Genomic DNA, 7,426 nt, shown 5'->3' on the forward strand with positions numbered 1-7,426 from the left:
AGGGTCCTTAAAATCACAATGATGTTCTTTAAATACAATATCATATTTCAAATCATGAATTAATTTACTAACGAAAATAAAATTGAATTTGAAATGAGAAACATATATAACATTGTACAAAGTGATGGTGAAAGTCAATATGACACTGCCAGTATGAGTGACAGGGGCGAATGTCCCATCAGGGAGATCGATGGGTGGAAAGGAAATAGGCACCGAGGCGAAAATGATGAATATGAAATTTATGATATGGTATGTAGCCTCTGAATCTATAATCCAAAGATTCCTACCAGTTGTGCGTTAGGCTCGCAGGTGGAGCGTGATGTTTGCCTTGTGCATACAGAGAATGCATGTTAGATTCGACTGGATGAATTTTCATATTTGGGTATGGGAGATTCAACTAAATGGCTATATTCTCTCTCAAGATTATGGGTTAACGGAGTACTCTTCTTGAGCAGAATGCTTGTTTTGGTCCCTTGAGTTGGCAGTTCCTTTGTGGATCGTGTGTGCGAAAAAAGTTGTTATTCGTAGCTCGTCGGTTTGGTTCCTATAGGAATGTTTTGCTGGCTTCGGATGAGAATTGAAGTGTTCTGGCTCCGGATGAGAGTTGCAGCATTGGGCGGTGTTGCCCTTTGTGTGGACGAGTGCCCGTAAAGATGCTTTGAAAGATCCCTTTGAAGTGATATGCAAATACGTGTCACCCACTTGAGGACTAGTTTGGACCCTTGAAAAATCGTAAGTTTATACTTTAAAGGAGTTGATATCCCTGCGCCAAGCGTTGATGGTCATCCTTCTCTGTGAGGACTACGAAGGGCTTGGAATTGACCTTGTTGGGGTCGAAAGGCACCTCATCCATGAGCATAAAGATGACAAGTTTGTCGTGCAGACGAGGATGACCTGCTTGTATATGGGACTGCACTGGGGTTCCACGAGCAAAGAATGCTCAATGTTGATGGAGTGAAAGACTGTTATCTAAGTGATCGAAGGCGCATTAAGAAATGAGACTTGGCGTGTTAAAGGTTGCGACGATGGTGGATAAAAACCAGAACAAGTTGAGTAGAGTGAAGAAAAGAAGTAAACCAAAGATAAGTGCAAAGGAAAATTGACATATCAGTTAAAGACTGTGTTCTTACTTGCATCGGCATTGTCGATGACAATAATGGTTTGGGTGGGAAAGAATGTCCCAGACCAAGCCTTCAGAATGAGGCAGGTGCAATGCAGAGCTCTACTAAGTGAAAAATGCATCGACTGTAGAAACACGCAATATCATTAGCTTGATCGGTGACGTGCGGTAATAGCACGACATGCAATAAGCAATGGTATGATCGTTAGTGCATTGTTGCATGGCGGCACATACATAAAACATTGTTTGGTTAAGCAGTGCTAGCGGATCAGAGGATGATGCCTTTAGAGATTTGCTTAAGGACCTCTCGACTTGCAGGAGTTTTTTACGCATAACGTTTGAACGTAAGGAGATGCGTGTGAGTTAGGGCTAATTCTCCCAGGGATCACCTTAGGTGATTCTAACCGAGTATGGTAACTCAGGACTAGGCGAGTGAATGCCTAGGCATTGTTGATGAGTCTGGATGGTGCTCTTCGCTATAGTGTTCAATCATCAACTGGTCTTCGGAGTGGAAGCGGTTAGGTCATGTTCCTTCAGTGACGAGGTTTTGTTGTAGCTTATGCGTGAAATCACAATATGCTCCATAACACGCAATGCTAAGGCAAGTTTGTGCCCATTTCAGAAGTGATAGCTGGTATGAGATGACTATGTACTAAATGACATGAACTAGATAGAATACACATTTGAAGATGCGCTTAATAAGTTTTCGCTAAGCAACTGCGCATGGCTAGTAGGGCCAATGAAATAAGTTATTGAGAATAACTAATAACGTCTCATTGAAAATCATGAACCAACTTTTTGTTTTTCTTGGTTGGGTAGTCAAAAGTTCAATTTTATGCTTACCTGCTAATTAAATATTACGAAAACGCAAGGATAAAACAAAACCAACAGCCGCCAACTTTCACTTATTACATTCAGCTGCATTTTCCTTAGCATATTTTGAATACCCCACCTGAGGTACAGAATCATATTTTTGTCCTTTTTCAATAAAATAAGCCACCTATGTTCTAGAACTGAAGAAATAGAAATAAGTACTGAGGGCATTTTAATCATTTCGTTTGGCTAAGTCACTAAACAATGGTCGACTTGGTGAAAGACCAAGTATCTGTTTGGATAACAAAATGAAAAAACACAGGCATGTGTAATAAATAACTGAAAAGTTTAAATGTGTTTTTGTAAATATCTAATAAATTGGACGTTTTTTGAAATATGCTAAAAACTAATGTACTTCAATGTCTGAGATGGCCTTGAGCTACTTGCTTTTGTCTTAGTCTTTACAAAGTTTTACTGCCGACCACCACATGGCTTTTGATGGTTTTCATTGAGTTCTTCTAAAATTATGGCAGCCAATTATCACCCATGTACTGAACTTTTTTCTCTTTTACTTTTTGCTTTTATTGAGAGAGTTAAGGGATCGATCGTTTAGCAAAAGTAGAGCTGAAAAAAGCAAATCTTTTTTTTTAAATGTGATGAGTATAAATGAATCAGTATGATGCGGGTCAACTGTTTTAGTGCAGGGAATATTAATCATTTTAGCAGAAAGTAGGAAAAAAATAATTAAAACAAGTTGGTTCAAGCAGAAACCAATTGTTTATTTGCCTTTTCACTTTTCCTTGTTGGCTAAGATAAGGAATAGTCCCTAGCATTTCAACCAATATTGTCAGGATCGGTTTGTGAACTGAATCCGTTTTCAAAAAGATTCAGAAAAACGGCCCATTAAAAGAATGATTTTTTAAAAAAATTAAAAAGCAAAAATAAAATCAGAAAATTATCTAAAACAAGGAAGATATATAAATGAAGTAAATGATCACTTATAGTGTCCAATCAAATTCTAAAATATGCACTTAATGCCTAAAACAGATAATTGTGAGCCGGTGGTTGGTTGGAGCTGTCAGTGCGATCGTTTTAAAACCCAGTGACTCATCACTCGGCTCGTCCTTGAGTAACTCATCACTCGGCTTGGTCATGTTAACTTTAGATTGTATATAAATATATAAATATATATATTATCTATATTTTATAGTATTTTACCAATATATTATATATAATATGCATTATATGATATTTTTATAATATATTTAATGTATAATTATTAATACATGTATAACTGTATTTTTATATATAATATATAAAATATTATATTATATTTTATATAATATATATAATTATATAAAACATATTATATGTATATATTTATGCATGACTCGTACATGACTCAGCCGAGTTTTGTAAAATTCGAGTTAAACATGTTTTTTGACCTAGTGACTGGGCGATCCGGGTTGAGGCAACCAAGTCACCGGGTCAACACTGCGAGTTTTTAAACTATGGTCAGTGCACCTCTGCCCCTGTGGTGGGATGTTGCAGGTTCAAAACCCCATTGGTAAGTTGAATAATAACTGGTGAGGGTCTGCCTAACCCCAGTTTGCCTTAAAAAAAGAAAGATAATTGTGAACACATGTTATAATGATCACAAAATTTATAAAAGAGAAGATCAATTCAGGCCAATTTGCTAAATATGATTCAATTTTCACACGTTTTTATGCATAGCCTCCTACAATTAACAAACAGTCGGGGGTTCGGGGGCAGTGCCCCTGATTTTTTTTTTTGAGATAAAAAAGGCTACAATTATTAATAAAAATCTATTTCATATAGACAAATCAAACTATTTGGCTGGGCTAGGACTGGGCTAGGTTAGGACTGGGCTAAAAAAATGGATAAAAATCTATTTCATATGGAATCAGGGCTGGGCTAGGACTGGGCTAGGTTAGGACTGGGCTAAAAAAATGGATAAAAATCTATTTCATATGGAATCAGGGCTGGGCTGGGACTGGGCTTTTAAAAAAAAAAAATTAACTGTTTCGGGAGGTAGGACTGGGCCCCAGCTCCGCCTATGACGACAGTCGTTTGTATGTGCAAATTACCTAGCAAATGGGGGCAGAATCCCCTTGTTTGGTTTTTTTTCTCACATCTAACATAATAGATGTGATCTACAGGTTTTGTTCAGTGGGAACGGCTTTTGGATTGCTGGAATTCGACTTGTACACAAGTTTTTTCGGTGATCCAAAAATTAATAGCTATGAAGGCATCAATTTTTTGTGACTTATAAAAACATGTTTTTTCATAAAAAAAGACATGATCCAAGATTCAATTCCTATTAAATCAAACATGCTGAACACATCATGAGATTAAAACTAGATTGTTTGTATATATATTTACATATAGCGCCAAGGGGTTTGGAGTAGTGGGATGGGGGCCTATCGCTGTTAGGCGGGTGGTCTAGGTCAAATCCCATAAGTGTCACCCCTTGCACAAGCCGGAGCATGGTGACTCCCTTGGGGAGAAGGGTAAGCCGTAAGGGTTTTATGCTGCTAGGACAATAACCGTGAGTATGGCAGAAAGAGCCAATGAGGCTAGGTCTTTAATCCTCAGGTGGTTTCTTCAATATATATATATATATATATATATATATGTTAATCCAACATTAAATGGATTCATCCTTGTAAAAATAACTAAAACCTCTTTAAAAGAATGACATTTTTGAAAATTTTATGGTTTCTTTTTGAGGTCAAAAAGGTAACTTTGATGTATTTATAAAATTACTTTTGTGGAAAAGGTGTTTGACTTTTTATTTTTCTCTAACTTAAAAAAGACCTATGAAATCAAAAATAATAATTATATCTTTTTTTAAAATATCACATTTTAAGGGTATTTTAGTTATTTTATTAAGGTTGAATTCATGTATTGTTAAATACAAGATAGCTTCTAAATAATTGTATCTTCTAAATCGTCTGAACTCAAAATGTATTCTTTATACTTATATAAAATATGCATTAGATTATGCATTTTCATGCTTAGATGCATTTTTACAGCAATAAAAAAACGATGGTTCATATTACACCAAAACTCGGTGAAATAAAATCAAGATTTTTGATAAAATTTGTTTAATCCAAAGCACAGCTTTTAGTGAATGACCAATGATGAATGCGTCTATAGGTTAAGATTAAGCAAAAAGCACCCTGAACCAATATTGGTGAGCCTATGAGTTTGGGTTGGGTCCTGAACCCGAATGAACCAGACTTGATTATGTAGCCATACCCAAATGGTTCTCTATATTTTAAAACCGAACCAACCCGACCCCAACCCGATTATGTACCTAAACCCTAATTGACCCAACTATATACCTGAATTGACCTGTACCCAAACCTGTTTCATACACGATCCATCTGAAAGTTTCTAATAAGTAAATATTATATATTCAATTAAGCATTTAAAGATGCTGATAAATTAAGAATTAATATGCACTGCATTTTAGTAATCTAGATTTCATTTCATTTTTGTGTATACTTCCTATTGCCCTTTTGTCAGAAATTGCCAGATTGAAGTGAATCTCAGGAAAACACTCAAGAACTCATTGAATTTGATACATTTTGAATATGATATATCATTGTTTTTTTTTTTGTTTAACTTAAAATGTTTGGTTGGCATGGATATATTCTTTTTATATTTAAATTCTGGAATTATTTATAATAGATATTAAGCTTCTATTGTGTTAGCATATAATCTTCTTAATAAATAGTTGATTATATTAATTTACATATTTTTTATTGACAGATAATGAGGTATAGAATACCGACCATATCAAGACCCGAGCCGAAACCCAAACCCATTAACCTATATAAGTCTACTTTTTTCAGTTATACCCAGACCCGAATCAAAATAGGTATACTAAAAACACGACCCAATGTATACCTAAACCCATTAACCCATATGGGTCCACAAATTTTAGTTGTACCCGAACCCAAATTAGATTGGGTCGGGTTTGGGTCTTACTTTTAAACATGGTTCAAAATGGGGTCTGATAAAACCTGAACTGTACCCCGGTTACACCCGTAGCTGTAGTAGAGGGTCACGATAGACCACAGAATTGAAAAGCACTTCACTTGCAAGCTCATTGGTATAAAAAACACAAAGTCACGCTTGCCCACCAAGGAGACCACCCAGCTTCAGTCTTGCAGCCACCAATGGTTTTCGTACTCGAGACCACACGGCTTTTATTGGTGGAGGCCTTCGTGAGAGTCGGTTGAGTTCACATCCATCCTGATGGCAGCTGGTTGAGAACCAGGTTTTCCTTGGTTTAGTTAAAAAAAGAAAAAGAAAAGAAAACGTTAATTAGAGCTGATCGTTGATGCCATCTCCATGATAGAGCTTTGCTGGTTTCAAAATAACTGGATAAATGACCGTTTGCTTATGCATAATCCTGGCTACCTCCTCCAATTAACGCCCCATCCTAGTTCATTTATTATTAGCTTCATATTCCATCCCATTTCTGCATCTCCCAATCAAGCTCTTCATGTTTATTCCTCCCCCTTTCCCAACACAATCCTTCCATGTGAATGGAATGAATAACCTTAAGAGATAAGGTAGGAAGTTTATGATTTGATATTATTTGTTAAGCTACTCCTTAAGATATAAGGTGGGAAGTTTTTAATATTATTTATTTACTAGGTTGTTCTTGGGTTCATGAGGTGCCCTGTGGCCCAGTCACTTGAGGGTGCGTTTGATTGGCAGGACCCATACAACAGCTCGCAGGGACTGTTGCACCCAAACCATGTGGGGCCCCACTTAACATATGAATCTGTTGGGCACTCTGGGTGCCACTGCCTGTGCCTAATGCAGCCAACCCTACCATGTTTATACCGAGGCATGTGCACGGTGCTTTAAGTCATCACCTTTCAACAAGACAGAACAAATCTATAATTGTCTAAGACACCCTGCAGGGAAACATGAAGCCAAAGGAGGAGAGCTGAAGAGGTACCTTTTCATCGTAGGTAATTTTGAAGCTGCACTCATTGATGATATAGTTTAATTTTTATATTAAAGTTCCACTAGATATGCTGACAGTTTTACTCCAGGTTGTGGTCCCACTTAGGCGCCAAATTGGGCAGCCCAAGAGTCGGCCATGTCACTTGTGGGGTCCATAATGCATTCACTTGCTCCATATTTGGTGAATGGTGACAGGGAGATTTGGAAATTGTGATGACAAAGAGGGGGATTCACAGTTGATACGTCAACACTTTACAGGGGCGTTTGTTTCATGCCCTTTCCTATGAAAGAAGCTCTCTCCCTCTCTCTCTCATAAGAAATAGTTGCTTTCCTAGAAAAGGTGAAACAAACATGCCCATGAGAAATATGTGGTGGGGCCCAAATTATATATATAAAAAAGCCTTCCTGTCAAAATGGGTTCATACCTCCCCCATGAGGAAGCACTTTCCTTTGTGTGAGTGTAACAAACGGCTCTGTGACATT

The sequence above is a fragment of the Nuphar pumila genome, chromosome 6 (assembly GCF_984573655.1).
Source record: "Nuphar pumila chromosome 6, dmNupPumi1.hap1.1, whole genome shotgun sequence".
NCBI lineage: Eukaryota > Viridiplantae > Streptophyta > Magnoliopsida > Nymphaeales > Nymphaeaceae > Nuphar > Nuphar pumila.